Source organism: Bufo gargarizans, chromosome 2, assembly GCF_014858855.1.
Source record: "Bufo gargarizans isolate SCDJY-AF-19 chromosome 2, ASM1485885v1, whole genome shotgun sequence".
Lineage (NCBI taxonomy): Eukaryota > Metazoa > Chordata > Amphibia > Anura > Bufonidae > Bufo > Bufo gargarizans.
The window spans coordinates 430112870-430129667 of NC_058081.1; the positions used below are offsets into that span (position 1 = coordinate 430112870).

At 47.2% G+C, this 16798-nt stretch overlaps 1 protein-coding gene across 2 annotated transcripts in view; it reads left to right on the top strand.

Annotated features, from left to right (window-relative positions):
- The first annotated feature begins 15560 nt into the window (after positions 1 to 15560).
- The window catches only part of CYSTM1 (cysteine rich transmembrane module containing 1), an 80108-nt gene continuing 78870 nt past the window's right edge, over positions 15561 to 16798 (top strand). Inside the window, exon 1 of one of the 2 annotated variants that reach the window (XM_044277799.1) lies at positions 15561 to 15711. The gene's annotated coding sequence lies outside the window, so the exon portion shown is untranslated. The remainder of the gene's footprint in view (positions 15712 to 16798) is intronic. The other variant, XM_044277798.1, reaches the window with a different exon arrangement.

Sequence of the window (16798 nt, forward strand, 5' to 3'; positions counted from 1 at the left end):
ACCCTGCCAATAGTAACAGACGGAACATTTTTAAAAGATTTTTTTCTCTTTATTTCTTTATTACTCCCAGAGAACTGCCTGAATCTCCTAGAGGGACAAACATTTGCCAAATGATTTATACCTCCACAACAAAAACAAACCCTCCCATGCGGGCTGAATCTTCTATTGTCAGAAGCAATCAACCCCAGCTGCATGGGCTCCTGCTGAGAAGGGGCTGACAGCGACTGAGACCCCTGCGCACAGAATGGGACCGCTGCACTGTCCTGGGACTGAGTATGACAGGAAGGAGAGTTCTCTCCTCTCTCCCTAAGACGCCTGTCAATACGAACGGCCTGAGACATAGCAGAGTCCAAGGAAATAGGCCTTTCATGAAAGGCAAATGCATCTTTCAATCCCTCTGAAAGACCATGGCAAAATTGACTTCGGAGTGCAGCATCATTCCAACCAGTATCAGCTGCCCATCTCCGAAATTCTGAGCAGTATATCTCTGTGGATTGTTTACCCTGGCATAATAGACGTAGTCTAGACTCAGCCAGAGCAATACGATCCGGATCATCATATATCTGACCCAGGGCTAAAAAGAATTCATCCACTGAACGGAGAGACCATGCCCCCTCCAGCAGCGAAAAGGCCCAAGACTGAGCGTTACCCCTGAGCAGCGATATAATGATCCCCACCCTCCGTTCCTCATCACCAGAGGAATGGGGAAGAAGGCGAAAATGGAGTTTGCAAGCCTCTCTAAAACGCACAAAATTCTCACTACCCCCGGAGAACGTATCCGGGAGCGAGATCTTAGGCTCAGAACAAACCCCATAAAACGCAAGCTGAACCGGTCACTTGAAGCTGAGAAAAAGTCTTACGGAGATCAGCTACCTCCAATGAAAGACCCTGGAAGCGTTCAGCGAAAAGTGAAACCGGATCCATGCTTGAGACGGTTTTGGCGGCTTATAATGTCACGGACGGTGTACAGGAAACAAGACAAAGCAACATGCATATATGACTCACTGGATCCAAAGCTAAGGAACCAAAAGGGAGACCCCTGCACAAGACCTAGCACTTTCCCTGGTTGCTCAGCCTATGCAAAGATCCCAAAGGTGGATGGTTGCATATCCACGTACCTCGACTATATAACCCCTGAACACCCTACAATAGTGAGGGGACACGACTAGGGATGAGCGAACTCGAACTGTATAGTTCGGGTCCGTACCGAATTTTGGGGTGTCCGTGACACGGACCCGAACATTTTTGTAAAAGTCCGGGTTCGGGTTCGGTGTTCGTCGCTTTCTTGGCGCTTTTGTGACGCTTTCTTGGCGCTTTTTGAAAGGCTGCAAAGCAGCTAATCAACAAGCGTCATACTACTTGCCCCAAGAGGCCATCACACTACTATTGGCATGGCTGTGATTGGCCAGAGCACCATGTGACCCAGCCTCTATTTAAGCTGGAGTCACATAGCGCCGCCCGTCACTCTGCTCTGATTAGCGTAGGGAGAGGTTGCGGCTGCGACAGTAGGGCGAGATTAGGCAGATTAACTCCTCCAAAGGACTTGATTATTGATCGATCTGCAGCTGTGGGTCATTGAGCTGCTGATACTCAATTGCTCACTGTTTTTAGGCTGCCCAGACCGTTTGTCAGTCACTTTTTTCTGGGGTGATCGGAGGCCATTTCGTGTCTTGTGGTGCGCCAGCACAAGCTGCGACCAAGTGCATTTAACCCTCAATGGTGTGGTTGTTTTTTGGCTAAAGCCTACATCAGGGTGAAGCTGTCACACCAAGTGCATTTAACCAGCAATAGTCTGTTTATTTTTTGGCCATATACTACATCAGGGGCAAGCTGCGCCTCTGGAGGAACGTTGGCACCTGCCGCCCAGCAAACAGGGGATGTACCACCACCACCTCCATCACCAAGCATCTCAACCATGTCACACGGCAGCGTTCAGCTCTCCATCTCACAAACATTTGAGAGAAAGCGTAAATTTCCACCTAGCCACCCTCGATCCCTGGCCCTGAATGCCAGCATTTCTAAACTACTGGCCTATGAAATTCTGTCATTTAGGCTGGTGGACACAGACAGCTTCAAACAGCTCATGTCGCTTGCTGTCCCACAGTATGTTGTTCCCAGCCGCCACTACTTCTCCAAGAGAGCCGTGCCTTCCCTGCACAACCAAGTATCCGATAAAATCAAGTGTGCACTGCGCAACGCCATCTGTAGCAAGGTCCACCTAACCACAGATACGTGGACCAGTAAGCACGGCCAGGGACGCTATATCTCCCTAACTGCACACTGGGTAAATGTAGTGGCAGCTGGGCCCCAGGCGGAGAGCTGTTTGGCGCACGTCCTTCCGCCGCCAAGGATCGCAGGGCAACATTCTTTGCCTCCTGTTGCCACCTCCTCCTTCTCGGCTTCCTCCTCCTCTTCTTCCACCTGCTCATCCAGTCAGCCACACACCTTCACCACCAACTTCAGCACAGCCCGGGGTAAACGTCAGCAGGCCATTCTGAAACTCATATGTTTGGGGGACAGGCCCCACACCGCACAGGAGTTGTGGCGGGGTATAGAACAACAGACCGACGAGTGGTTGCTGCCGGTGAGCCTCAAGCCCGGCCTGGTGGTGTGCGATAATGGGCGAAATCTCGTTGCAGCTCTGGGACTAGCCGGTTTGACGCACATCCCTTGCCTGGCGCATGTGCTGAATTCCCGCTCACCGCCTCATATGCGACGTGCCCACCAGGTGGAACTCCACCTTGCACATGCTGGACAGACTGTGCGAGCAGCAGCAGGCCATAGTGGAGTTTCAGCTGCAGCACGCACGGGTCAGTCGCACTGCGGAACAGCACCACTTCACCACCAATGACTGGGCCTCCATGCGAGACCTGTGTGCCCTGTTGCGCTGTTTCGAGTACTCCACCAACATGGCCAGTGGCGATGACGCCGTTATCAGCGTTACAATACCACTTCTATGTCTCCTTGAGAAAACACTTAGGGCGACGATGGAAGAGGAGGTGGCCCAGGAGGAGGAGGAGGAGGAGGAAACGGGGTCATTTTTAGCACTTTCAGGCCAGTCTCTTCGAAGTGACTCAGAGGGAGGTTTTTTGCAACAGCAGAGGCCAGGTACAAATGTGGCCAGCCAGGGCCCACTACTGGAGGACGAGGAGGACGAGGATGAGGAGGAGGTGGAGGAGGATGAGGATGAAGCATGGTCACAGCGGGGTGGCACCCAACGCAGCTCAGGCCCATCACTGGTGCGTGGCTGGGGGGAAAGGCAGGACGATGACGATACGCCTCCCACAGAGGACAGCTTGTCCTTACCCCTGGGCAGCCTGGCACACATGAGCGACTACATGCTGCAGTGCCTGCGCAACGACAGCAGAGTTGCACACATTTTAACGTGTGCGGACTACTGGGTTGCCACCCTGCTGGATCCACGGTACAAAGACAATGTGCCCACCTTACTTCCTGCACTGGAGCGTGATAGGAAGATGCGCGAGTACAAGCGCAGGTTGGTAGACGCGCTACTTAGAGCATTCCCAAATGTTACAGGGGAACAAGTGGAAGCCCAAGGACAAGGCAGAGGAGGAGCAAGAGGTCGCCAAGGCAGCTGTGTCACGGCCAGCTCCTCTGAGGGCAGGGTTAGCATGGCAGAGATGTGGAAAAGTTTTGTCAACACGCCACAGCTAACTGCACCACCACCTGATACGCAACGTGTTAGCAGGAGGCAACATTTCACTAACATGGTGGAACAGTACGTGTGCACACCCCTCCACGTACTGACTGATGGTTCGGCCCCATTCAACTTCTGGGTCTCTAAATTGTCCACGTGGCCAGAGCTAGCCTTTTATTCCTTGGAGGTGCTGGCCTGCCCGGCGGCCAGCGTTTTGTCTGAACGTGTATTCAGCACGGCAGGGGGCGTCATTACAGACAAACGCAGCCGCCTGTCTACAGCCAATGTGGACAAGCTGACGTTCATAAAAATGAACCAGGCATGGATCCCACAGGACCTGTCCGTCCCTTGTCCAGATTAGACATTAACTACCTCCCCTTAACCATATATTATTGTACTCCAGGGCACTTCCTCATTCAATCCTATTTTTATTTTCATTTTACCATTATATTGCGAGGCTACCCAAAGTTGAATGAACCTCTCCTCTGTCTGGGTGCCGGGGCCTAAATATATGCCAATGGACTGTTCCAATGTTGGGTGACGTGAAGCCTGATTCTCTGCTATGACATGCAGACTAATTCTCTGCTGACATGAAGCCAGATCCTCTGTTACGGGACCTCTCTCCTCTGCCTGGGTGCTGGGCCTAAATATCTGACAATGGACTGTTGCAGTGGTGGCTGACGTGAAGCCTGATTTTCTGCTATGACATGCAGACTAATTCTCTGCTGACATGAAGCCAGATTGTCTGTTACGGGACCTCTCTCCTCTGCCTGGGTGCTGGGCCTAAATTTATGAAAATGGACTGTTGCAGTGGTGGGTGACGTGAAGCCTGATTCTCTGCTATGATATGAAGACTGATTCTCTGCTGACATGAAGCCAGATTGTCTGTTACGGGACCTCTCTCCTCTGCCTGGGTGCTGGGCCTAAATTTATGAAAATGGACTGTTGCAGTGGTGGGTGACGTGAAGCCTGATTCTCTGCTATGATATGAAGACTGATTCTCTGCTGACATGAAGCCAGATTCTCTGTTACGGGACCTCTCTCCTCTGCCTGGGTGCCGGGGCCTAAATATCTGAGAATGGACTGTTCCAGTGGTGGGTGACGTGAAGCCAGATTCTCTGCTATGGGACCTCTCTCCAATTGATTTTGGTTAATTTTTATTTATTTAATTTTTATTTTAATTCATTTCCCTATCCACATTTGTTTGCAGGGGATTTACCTACATGTTGCTGCCTTTTGCAGCCCTCTAGCCCTTTCCTGGGCTGTTTTACAGCCTTTTTAGTGCCGAAAAGTTCGGGTCCCCAGTTGACTTCAATGGGGTTCGGGTTCGGGACGAAGTTCGGATCGGGTTCGGATCCCGAACCCGAACATTTTCGGGAAGTTCGGCCGAACTTCTCGAACCCGAACATCCAGGTGTCCGCTCAACTCTAGACACGACCACCGGCTCCCTACACCAGACATGGAGGGAGTCAGGGTCACCTGGGATCCAGCAAACAGAAAACAACAGATAAATGTACAGCACTTAACTTTGTAGCAGACTGGGAAACAGGATCAGCATGCACACACACTCCAGGAAGAAGTATAAGCCGCCCAGTAAAGCATTATGGGGAGGAATTTAAAGGGAAGCAATCAGTCCAACTACATGACAGCTGAGAGAGGCTAACGAGATGAGGAACTGAATACCACAACAAAGAAAACTCAAGGAGGAGGATCTGAAAGGCCTCTGTCAGAGCTTCTCAGCTGTCTGGTTGTGACAGCCCAGCACCGCCTGCGTCCTACAAATCTCCTCCTTGCTCACAGTTAGAACGCTGTAATCTCACGATGCGCGAGCTCGCGCATGCGCAGTGCCGGCATAGTGTTCCTTCCCTGTGCTGGTCTCAGGGAAGAAACTGCGCCTGTGCACACAACGCTATGGGACAGGTATATGGCGGACATGCTAGCGGCGATTCAGCCATGCATGTCCGCAGCTCTATAGGCTAAAACGAGGTGACAGAATCCCTTTAAGTATCCGAAGCTCACTTCGCTCAACTCTAATGGCTATATAGCCATCAATGAACACAATGGGCAATCTAATGATTGCCAATTATATATATATTTTTTTTAATCATTTTTATTATTCAATATTAAAGTACAAGATAAAAAATTTCACACAAAACAAAATGTATTTTCCATCCTATTACTATAAACCAAACCCTACCCCTGAGAGAGAGATAAAAAAATAAAAAAATTATTATGCATTATTATTATTCAGCCAGCGAATTCAAAATTTGGATTACAAATCTTTTTTTCCCCTATTAGTATATATTATTCTCTCCGTCCTTATAATATTATCCACCGATCTCTTCCACTCTATCACAGAGGGGGATCTTTTTTAATCCATCTTTTTAAAATAAGGAGACTTGCTTGAAACAATAATTTATAAAGTATTTGTTTATCAATTCTTGAGACCCGCAAATGTATCATACCTCCTAATATACAAGCCAATGGATCTCCCTCTATTTGTCCCTCCGATAGTTTTTTAAATAATAATCACCATCTCCGACCAATATCAGAACAATTTAGGACATCTCCATACCAGATGGAAAAGGTTTGCTTGTTCCCTACCACATCTAGGACATTTATCTGTGGGTTTTATACCCATCTTTTTAAAGTAATAGAGGAGATCAATATAGCCCATGAATAAAAATAAATATATTGAAAAACCCCATGTGAGGCCCTCATTGCGACCATAGATCTATTCTTCAATACATCCTCCCACTGTTCATCTGATATCCCATCAATATCTTTCTTCCATTTCTCTTTAGCCGCTATGATGATCTTACTTTGTTTAATTTCCAACAATAACCTACAGTACAGACCAAAAGTTTGGACACACCTTCTCATTCAAAGAGTTTTCTTTATTTTCATGACTATGAAAATTGTAGATTCACACTGAAGGCATCAAAACTATGAATTAACACGTGTGAAACAACTGAAAATATGTCATATTCTAGGTTCTTCAAAGTAGCAACCTTTTGCTTTGATTACTGCTTTGCACACTCTTGGCATTCTCTTGATGAGCTTCAAGATGTAGTCACCTGAAATGGTCTTCTAACAGTCTTGAAGGAGTTCCCAGAGATGCTTGGCACTTGTTGGCCCTTTTGCCTTCACACGCCGGTCCAGCTCACCCCAAACCATCTCGATTGGGTTCAGGTCCGGTGACTGTGGAGGCCAGGTCATCTGGCGCAGCACCCCATCACTCTCCTTCATGGTCAAATAGCCCTTACACAGCCTGGAGGTGTGTTTGGGGTCATTGTCCTGTTGAAAAATAAATGATGGTCCAACTAAATGCAAACCGGATGGAATAGCATGCCGCTGCAAGAAGCTGTGGTAGCCATGCTGGTTCAGTATGCCTTCAATTTTGAATAAATCCCCAACAGTGTCACCAGCAAAGCACCCCCACACCATCACACCTCTATGCTTCACGGTGGGAACCAGGCATGTAGAGTCCATCCGTTCACCTTTTCTGCGTCGCACAAAGACACGGTGGTTGGAACCAAAGATCTCAAATTTGGACTCATCAGACCAAAGCACAGATTTCCACTGGTCTAATGTCCATTCCTTGTGTTTTTTAGCCCAAACAAATCTCTTCTGCTTGTTGCCTGTCCTTAGCAGTGGTTTCCTAGCAGATATTCTACCATGAAGGCCTGATTCACACAGTCTCCTCTTAACAGTTGTTCTAGAGATGTGTCTGCTGCTAGAACTCTGTGTGGCATTGACCTGGTCTCTAATCTGAGCTGCTGTTAACCTGCAATTTCTGAAGGTGGTGACTCGGATGAACTTATCCTCCGCAGCAGAGGTGACTCTTGGTCTTCCTTTCCTGGGGCGGTCCGCATGTGAGCCAGTTTCTTTGTAGCACTTGATGGTTTTTGTGACTGCACTTAGGGACACTTTCAAAGTTTTCCCAATTTTTCGGACTGACTGACCTTAATTTCTTAGAGTAATGATGGCCACTCGTTTTTCTTTACTTTACTGCTTTTTTCTTGGCATGATACAAATTCTAACAGTTTATTCAGTAGGACTATCAGCTGTGTATCCACCTGACTTCTCCACAATGCAACTGATGGTCCTAACCCCATTTATAAGGCAAGAAATCCCACTTATTAAACCTGACAGGGCACACCTGTGAAGTGAAAACCATTTCAGGTGACTACCTCTTGAAGCTCATCAAGAGAATGCCAAGAGTGTGCAAAGCAGTAATCAAAGCAAAAGGTGGCTACTTTGAAGAACCTAGAATATGACATATTTTCAGTTGTTTCACACTTATTTGTTATGTATATAATTCCACATGTGTTAATTCATAGTTTTGATGCCTTAAGTGTGAATCTACAATTTTCATAGTCATGAAAATAAAGAAAACTCTTTGAATGAGAAGGTGTGTCCAAACTTTTGGTCTGTACTGTATATCTTCTTGAAACACATCCTTTTACCTTTCTATTATCAAGAAATTGATTAATATTCTCCATAGGTGCCTTTTTATATCTCCAGGAGTCTACTAGTGATGAATTAATTGCTTCTCTCAACTGTAAACATCTAAAACATTCTTTATTCGGAATCCCAAATTCTTTTTTAAGTGTTTCAAAAAATAAATACCCTGAAACAATTGAAACAACAAACAAATACCCTTATTTTCCCAATTTACATAGTGTTTAATTTTCTGCATTTCTCGCAAATTAATACTATTTCATATAGGAATAAAATCTGTATATCCTTGAACATTAGTATTCACCGTTAAATGTATCTGTAAGTTCCCACTTTTTTTTTTCACTCCTCTGGGGCTCCTACGGGTTCAAGCTGCGCTCGGTATTGTTTACATTGCAGCACTCTATGTCATTTCCTGCCGCACTGCTTTATGGGTCCCGCAAGGCAGTGCGACTCTGTAGATTGACGTCTCAATCGCAACCACTCCCTCTAATCAATATTCCTTTTCCTGCTATTCCTCCCCCTCATCTGTAAGGACATGGGAGGCGTGCCTACAGCACTTGAATAGGCATAATCCATGCGGCCCCATTGAGTGCAAATGCACATGAGAGGCGTGCACTATGCTAAACAGCAGCGTTCCCTGCGTCCAGATCAACCTCCTTCAGCCCAGAATAATGCCCCTCTGTGCCCGGTGACGTAAACGGCACAAAGGGGCGGTCTCTATCCAGGGCTGATGCAAGGATTTTTGCCGACCTAGGCAAAGATCCATTTTGCTGCCCCCTCATGTCACTCACTCACTGACAGACACACACACACGGACAGACATACAACTACCCACTGAATCACACACAGAAATTCACTGACAGACACTCACTCACTGGCAAACACACACATATACTTACTGACAAACACACAGACACTTACTGACCGACAGACATCCACACTCACTGACATACACTCACTCACTCACACACAGACACACATACATTTACTGATAGCAAGACAGACATACATACACTCACTCACTGACAGACACTCAATGACAGACACACATACATTTACTGATAGAAAGACAGACATACATACACTAACTCACTGACATAAATACACAGGCAGAGGCTGGAGAGTTACCAGTTCTCACCACACAACCACCCCAAACTGCAGCAGCTGTGGCTCAAGGCGCCATATGTGGAAGCTGAGAAACTCAGGGGGAGACCTCTTGGGGCAGTGGGCAAATACCCGGGGAGAAGGAAATTCCCTTTGCCAAGAACCATATGGGATGGTGAAGAAACAAGTTACTGCTTCAAGGAGAAGTCTAGAGGGGTACTGAGGGAATGGCATGCTCATAACCCCTACCCCTCTCCCAGGGAGAAGAGGGAGCTGGCAGAGGCCACTGGACTCACCACTACCCAGGTCATCAACTGGTTCAAAAATAGGAGGCAAAGGGACAGAGCTGCTGAAGCCAAGGAAAGTTAAGGGGACATGTCAGACGCAGACTTCACGTTTCCTAGTAATAGTGTGCTAGCAGCAGATCGTGTGTGTGCAGCCTGAGCTCTGAAATACCAAACCCCCGCATCTGTCTGCTAAAAGTCCCAGACAAAGAATCCCTATCCTCTCTGGCTGGCCACACGTGGTTTGGAATAGAGTGCTGATCACTAGTCCATCAAGCACCCAAGGGGTTAAAGATGTGTTGTATGTGCAGGGCCATCCCTTAATAAAGCGTTACCCCCCCCCCGCCCCCCCTCCTTCCCCCCCAGTAATGATCGCACAGCACCCCTGCTGCATGTAGTAGGGCGCCCAAAGGCCGCGACCTAAATAAATAGAGAGGTAACTGTGGAGTCTGGTGTCCCCAAGCTGAAACTTTGTGACATGAAACTAGTATTATTACTCCACCTTATCTGTGGATGGGAACTCACTCACTGGCAGACAAACACACAGACACTTACTGACTGACAGACATACACATTCACTGACATACACACAGACACTCAATGACAGACACACATACATTTACTGACAGAAAGACAGACATACATACACTCACTCACTGACATAAATACACAGGCATACGTATAGAGACAAGTTGTTTACTGTATAAGCAGAAAAGAGGGCGCACCATAGGGTAAAAGCGTTTGAATTTTAAATTCCAATTTGGAAGGCTCACCTTGCAGGATTGCGCAATTATAGGCACAACGCTATTGTAGACATGTAGGAGATAATTTTAATCCCCAATATGAAGGTTGGTATGCAGCCACGGATGTAGATGTCCTCGGATAAGCGTGCCTAGGCCCACACAGAGGATTGAAATGGCATGTAGAAAAGGATCATCCCTCGGCGCAAGGAACCAACCAGAGGCGGATGATGAATCTTCAAGAATTTTTATTGCAATCACACAACGCGTTTCGGGGAAAGGGTCCCCTTCCCCCGAATATTGCATATTCTTCACCTGATGAAGGGTCCCCTTCCCCCGAATATTGCATATTCTTCACCTGATGAAGGGGACCCTTTCCCCGAAACGCATTGTGTGATTGCAATAAAAATTCTTGAAGATTCATCATCCGCCTCTGGTTGGTTCCTTGCGCCGAGGGATGCTCTTTTTCTACATGCCATAAATACACAGGCAGACACTCACCTCTGGGGTCCAGTGTGGTGCAGCTCCTCAGTCCTCCAGCACGCTGTTTAGTATACCGGGGCCGGAATAACGTCATATTCCGGCTCCGGCACCACAGAAGGCGCATGAGGAAGGAGTGGGGAGCTGCTAGAACAGCCTCCCTTGCGGCCCGCCTCCTCTCCTCCGGTAATTTACTGGCAGAGCAGGCACCTGCCATCAGGGTAAGCAGATGCCTGCTCTGCCATATTTAAGAAGGACCTCCAGCTCCTGGCCCCCCTGCAACAGCGCTGGGGGGGGGGCTCAAGAGCCGCTCGCCCAGGGCTGCAGCCCCAGTCAGGGGGAGCCCACCAGGGCGCCCCCAGCAGGCCGGCGCCCTAGGCGAACGCCTAGTTCGCCTATATGGTTGCACCGTTTCTGTCTCTAGCGATGCCAGTTCCCTCCTACAAAACAGCCTCCTTGAGTGCTCCAGAACGCCTCTGTGTGCCGGTGACGTCACCGGGCTCTTTGCTAAGCAGAAGACGAGGCTTAGCACACCAGTAAGGAGCCCGGTACATCAACAGCTGAACAAAAAAATAACACTTCCGGTCCGCAAATCCAGTCTAAGGAATGGGGGCATCAGAAAAAAAGAAATAAAGGTAGAACCCACATATATGTAGGCTGTTAGCAAAAAGCAGCCTATTTACTAATTATCACCGAACCCGGACAACCCCTTTAATACCCATAATTTTTTTTAATCCCTCTCGAAATGTGATCCATTAAATAAAAAATATAATTATCATTATTTGTACTCCCCAATATTCCCGACTGCCAATTATAGTCACCCAGGGTGAATAAAAAAAATATGTTTTTTAAAAATATACAAAAATATAAAAGTCCAAATCACCCCCTTTCCCCAAAATAAAAAACGTAACCAATAAAAAAAAAAACATCATGGGCATCGCCGTGTGCGAAAATGCCCATACTATTAAAATACACAGTTCTGTACACAAAACTAACAAAAAAGTTATAGTGGTCAGAATATGGTGATGAGAAAAAAAAATGTATTTTTTTTTCAGTATTAAAATACATGAAAAAACTATACAAGCTTGGTATTGTTGCAATCGTACTGACCTGGAGAATGAAGGTAACAGATCAATTTTACTGCATAGAAAAAAAAAAAACACCCTGTGTCAGAATTGCGTTTTTTTCCCCCCCAATTCCATCACATTTGGAATTTTATTCCCACTACCCACTACATTGTATGCAACCGTAAATGGTGCCAATAGTACAACGTGCCCTGCAAAAAATAAGCCCTCATAAAGCTATGTGAATGTAAAAATAAAAAACTTAGGACTCTAGGAAGGCGGGGAGTAAAAAACGAAGATGCAAAAATGGATCAACACATATCCTTTCTTTCTTTTTCTAATCTGATTTTATTTTCTGATTGCAGATTTTTTTATTCCATTTTCTGAGGCCTCTTTCAGTGTATTCCGACAGTAAAAAATTAAATAAAATTGCGAGCTGAAAACTGAGCATACAATCAGAGATCATTACTCGATGCCCAGCGATTGCAGGACACACAAAAACAGATGTGTGCAAAAATCTAAACACTACTTGAAATGTACTTCGTTTCATACTATAATATATAGCTAGCTATAAAACTATCTACCGTTTTTTTAGACACACACAAAAAAAAAGTGCATAGAAAACTGAGCACAGATACGATCAGTATGGTACTGATGGCACCCAATAAATGAACACAGATAAGGACAAAAAGATGATGAGCTGCCAGCCAGGAGACATGCAAAGTAGGTCTCCTTAGTAATGCCTCATTCACACATCAGTTTTCGGTCAGTGATTTCCATTAGTGATTTTTGAGCCAAAACCAGGTGCAGATCTTTCCCTTATACCTTATGTCTGTGGAGGCTCCAATCCAGGTTTTGGCTCCCAATAACTGATGGAAATAATTGCCGAAAACACTGACGTGTGAATAAGGCCTCATGCACACGACCATTGTTGGGTTCCGCATCCGAGCCGCCGTTTTAGCGGCTCGGATGCGGACCCATTCATTTCAATGGCGCCGCAAAAGATGCGGACAGCACATGGAGTGCTGTCCGCATCTGTGGCTCCGTTCCGCGGCCCTGCAAAAAAAATATAACATGTCCTATTCTTGTCCGCGCTTTGCTGATAAGAATAGGCATTTATATTGCCGGCGCCCGTTCGGTTCCGCAAATTGCGGAAGGCAACACGGGCAGCTTCCGTTTTTTTCGGATCTGCGGTTTGCGGAACGCAAAAAAGGCACGGTCGTGTGCATGAGGCCTAAGGCTTAACATGGAGTTTTCCCTCACATGAGTGACACATGGGCTGTCTCTAATGAGCAGGAGGAGGACAGTTTCCCACCTATCTTCGTTTTTGTAAGGCTGTGAGCTGTGCGCCACCCGTGGGGGAGGGGTGGACCCATATATGCTGACAGTATCGGTATGGCCTCACTGACAAGAGAGGGGTGCTCTGATTCTCTCCCATTGGCCAGCCAGGCTATCAAGCCTCTAGAGGGGCGGGGCTTCTTATGTAAAGAGAGAGCGAGGGGGGAAGCTCCTGCCATTCCCCCTTAGGTCTCATGCACACGGCCGTGTTCTGCGGCCGAGAGCGGACCGTGGAAACCCGGCCGGGATTCCTGCTGACAGCATGAGCTCACGGCGTCATAGCAACCAACGACGCCGTGCGCTCATGCTGTCAGCAGGAATCCCGGCCGGGTTTCCACGGTCCGCTCTCGACCGCGGAACACGGCCGTGTGCATTAGGCCTTACTGTTATGTACGGACCATGCTAGTCACTTCATTTGGTGAAACAAGCTGGAGATGCCTTTAGTTCCCACTAGTGCCAGGGTCCATCAGGTTAGGGTTTAGAAATGTGCACCGATTGGGGTCTAACGGCAAGTGCTCTGCTATGCCAATGCTGAAGGCCGTTATTAACATGTAGTGTTTGAATAACCCCCAACCTTGAGACTTGTTTTCCAGCATATCCGGATAGATTACGTATGTGGGCTATCCGCCAACTTCAGAATACAAGATTTTAATAAGCCAAAGAAAAGTTTTAACAATTCCCTATTTGAAGTTGATTGTTGCAATTGAACAGTATAATAACTGCAGCACTTCCAGAAATTCTTATTTTTACAGTAGATAGTGGTGGTGTACCATAAGTCCCAGCCAGCTAACACACAGCGCAGAGGGCACCAACTGAAATGGCTGCCTACAGAGAGTTTCTCACTATATTACATGCCCCTCTAGTGCTGTAATTATATCAGCCTATCCCAGCACCTACCGAGGACACTAAACAAGCATACTTACCAACGTTTAAGTTTTCCGTGCGGGTGTGATACCTGAACGCATAGCACCCGCACTGAATCCTGACCCATTCATTTCAATGGGTCTGTGTACATGAGCAGTGTTTTTTACGCATCAGTTCTGCGTTGCACGAGAATCTCAGCATGTTCTATATTCTGCAACCCTGGTCCCATAGAAGTGAATGGGGCTTCAGTGAAATGCACTCCGGATGCGATGCGTTTTTCACTGATGGTTGCTAAGAGATGTTGTTTGTAAACCTTCAGATTTTTTTTCACACACATGAAAAACGCATCAAAACGGATTGCTCCCGCACAGGGAAAAAACCTGAACAACTGAAAGCAATCGCAGACAAAACTGACTGGTACTTGCTTGCAAAATGGTGCGAGTTTCACTGAACGCACCCTGACACAAACCGCATTGTTCGTGAGGGGGCCTAAGATGGCCATCTTAACTAGGGATGAGAGTGAATGTCTGTTTTAAAGTTCGGTGTACAAGGTTGGGTTCTGGTTATATAAGAATTCCGTTATGGATTCCGCTACCACGGACCATAACTTATGCGACCTGTGGTAGCGGAATCCATAACAGAATTCTTAGATAATCAGAACCCAAACCTTGTACACCGAACTTGAAAACAGAAGTTGCCTATCATCCCTTATCTTAACCCAGTCACTATGAAATTAGGCATGATGACTGGATTTTATAGTACTGTACGTGTGTGGCACAATTCGCAAGCATTAAGTTTGCTGTGCCATACGTGTACAACGCATGTCCTCATGTGGGAAAAAGACCTCTGGGGGGCACTGACACTTTTTTTGTATTTTTCACTTTTCCCACTGTAACTGGGGCATCCAAAAGGGGCCGCAGCTACAGAATAAGGGTCATTCACACGTCCGTGGTGTATTGCGGATCCACAATACACCCGGCCAACCCCCCCCATAGAACTGCCTATTCTTGTCCGCAATTGCGGACAAGAAGAGGACATGTTCTATTTTTATGTGGAGCCGCGGGCCGAAGCACGAAAGTTCAGAGCCGCGCTCTGAAAATGTGGATGCGGAGAGCACATAGTGTTCTCTCCGCATCCCATTCTTCCCCATTGAGAATGAATGGGTCCGCACCCATTCCCGATATTGCGGAAAGTATGCGGACCTATTTGCAGACGTCTGAATGTAGCCTAACGCAATGTACACAGGTCAAGGTGCTCTCGGTCTGCCATGCCCAGTACACCCGACCATCACCACTGCAAATCTTAACACAAAAATCATCTTTACTATAGACATTTAATAAAAATTGCACCAAATAATGAAGAAATCATATAAGGTAAAGTGTAATGCACAGGTAGGAACCAAGAGGGACAGGGCTCCATGGCTCCAATAGAGGGGCACGTCAGTCTCCCTCGCGCCCCCCTTGCAGTACTGCAACACTTGATCCCACAGTTCCCTCCCTCCCCCACATCTAGGAGCCAGGCCAGACACGTCGCCCACACCTCTGCCTCCTTCCACCCTGTGCCCTGACTATGAAGAAAAACCGCAGACAAGTCACGTGACTGGGATAGTCCACGTGACGTCTACGTCACCAAACCTAGTAGGAGCAGCTCCAATCTGAACGCGACCATCTTCTGAGTGCGTTTGGTGCTGGAGGCAGCCGTGTGGTGCACGGGAGGTATGTGCTGTCTGTGAGGGTGGAGATTGTGCAGGAGGGCCGCGCTAGTCTGCATGTGCTTCACGTATACTCTCCGGTGTACACGTATATATACAGTGGGTGTGCAGCAGCTGGCAGCGCCGGGAGGGGCCCTTTCCCCCAGTGGTCGGGCTGGGAATAGAGTTGCTGTGTTGCCTGCTGACGCCGGTTTGGGGAGTTCCCCGCTTGCCTTGGCACCTGCGCTGGGGGAAGAGGCTGTTCCCCATCATCTGTGCCTGGCCCCGGGCTACACTTGTAGTCAGCTGCCAAGGTGACTTTGTTGGATCCCTGTCTCAGGAAGGCCGTTATTTTAAAGTTGTAGTAACTGGTTTTTCTTCCCTGGCATACAGTTACATAAAGTAATAGGTAAACATGCCTCCCAAGTGTCCCTCTATTTGACCTGGGGAATTAATACATAAATGTGTATTAATGTTCTGAATGGCTCCTTACTAAACTGTATGTTTACTACCCGTATATTAGGCTACTTTCACACTTGCGGTAGCCTTTTCCGGCAGGCTGTGCTGGCACACTGCGGTTTTTGTCTGACCACCTCTCAGCGTGTTTGCTGTGTTGCGGCCCGCTGCCATTATAGTGAATGAGACCGGAGCGGCAGGCTGTTCCCCCTTACCGTAAGTGTGAAAGTAGCCTTAGACCATAACGTCATTATTTGCTGCAGTTTGGACCTTACAGTATCTATAATCTGATGATTTACGTGCTAATAGTTAATGGGAGTCTGTCACCTCTCTTTCACCAATATAACTAAGAGCACTGTACCACAAAAGATTGTACCACCTGTGTGCCCTATATGTCTGTATTCCATTCCCAAGAAAAGCACTTTTATTCTACTGGAAAACAGCTCCTAAGTGCTTAAAGCAAACCAGACTGAAGAGGGGAGGGCTGCTGTAGCTGCTCATATCTCGGGATTGGTAGCAGCTAGAAATACGGGCCTGACCTTGTTTGAGAGCTGGCATGCCAACCTTTCAAACAACACAGCATTATATCCACTATATCAGAAGATATAGCCATTAGAAATCGAGTCAGGAGTAAAAGCTTTTTTTTTTTTTTTTTT